We start from the raw sequence: 1,140 nt of genomic DNA on the forward strand, positions 1-1,140 counted from the left end.
CATACCTCATTTCATTGTGTTTCACTTTCTTGTGCTTTGCAGATATTGCATTTTTTTTACAAATTGAAAGTTTGTGGCAATCCTGCATCAAGCAAATCTATCAGCATCATTTTTCCAACAGCATTCGCTCACCTCAAGTTTCTGTGTCACATATTGGTAATTCTCACATTTCAGACATTTTCAGTATTATTGTATTTGTTATGGTGATCTGTGATCAATGATCTTTGATGTTACTAATGTAATTATTTTGGGGCACCATGAACGTCACCCATATAAGATGGTGAATTTAATTGATAAACATTGTATGTGTTCTGACTGCTCCACCAACTGGCTGCTCCCCCATCTCTCTCCCTCTCCTCAGGCCTCCCTATTCCCTGAGACACAAAAATATTGCAATTAGGCCAATTAATAACTCTACAATGGCCTCTAAGTGTTCAAGTGAAAGGAAGAGTCATAACTCTCACCTGAAATCAAAACTTAGGAATGATTAAGCTTAGTGAGGAAGGCATGTCAAAAGCTGAGAAAGGTCAAAAGCTAGGCCTCTTGCACCAAAAAGTTAGCCAAGTTGTGAATGCAAATGAAAAGTTCTTGAAGGAAATTAAAAGCGAGCACTACTCCAGTGCTCGCTTCGGCAGCACATATACTAAAATTGGAACGATACAGAGAAGATTAGCATGGCCCCTGCACAAGGATGACACACAAATTTGTGAAGCGTTCCACATTTTTAGATTGGACTGGTGGTTACCAGAGGGGAAGGGGGGAGGGAGGAGGCTGAAAGGGATAATTTGGCACATGTGTGTGGTGATGGGTTGTAATTAGTATTTGGGTGGTGAACATGATGTAATCTATGCAGAAATAGAAGTATAATGATGTACATCTGAAATTTATACAATGCTATAAACCAATGTTACTGCAATAAACAAAAAATTTTTTAAAAAAAGTAATGAACACACGGAGCTCTGCATAAGAAAAAAATAAAATAAAAGTGCTGCTCCAGAGAACACACGAATGATAAGAAAGTGAAACAGCCTTATTGCTGAAATGGAGAAAGTTTTAGTGGTCTGATAGAAGATCAAACCAGCCACAACATTCCCTTAAGCCAAAGCCTCATCTAGAGCAAGGCCTTAACTCTCTTCAACT

At 38.5% G+C, this 1,140-nt stretch overlaps 1 non-coding gene across 1 annotated transcript; it reads left to right on the plus strand.

Annotated features, from left to right (window-relative positions):
* Positions 1-619: 619 nt before the first annotated feature.
* Positions 620-726, plus strand: LOC131421509 (U6 spliceosomal RNA). Its single transcript, XR_009223888.1, has one exon. It is a non-coding gene; the product is annotated as a U6 spliceosomal RNA (small nuclear RNA).
* The last annotated feature ends 414 nt before the right edge of the window (positions 727-1,140 follow it).

Source organism: Diceros bicornis, chromosome 2, assembly GCF_020826845.1.
Source record: "Diceros bicornis minor isolate mBicDic1 chromosome 2, mDicBic1.mat.cur, whole genome shotgun sequence".
In the NCBI taxonomy this organism is placed as follows: Eukaryota; Metazoa; Chordata; class Mammalia; order Perissodactyla; family Rhinocerotidae; genus Diceros; species Diceros bicornis.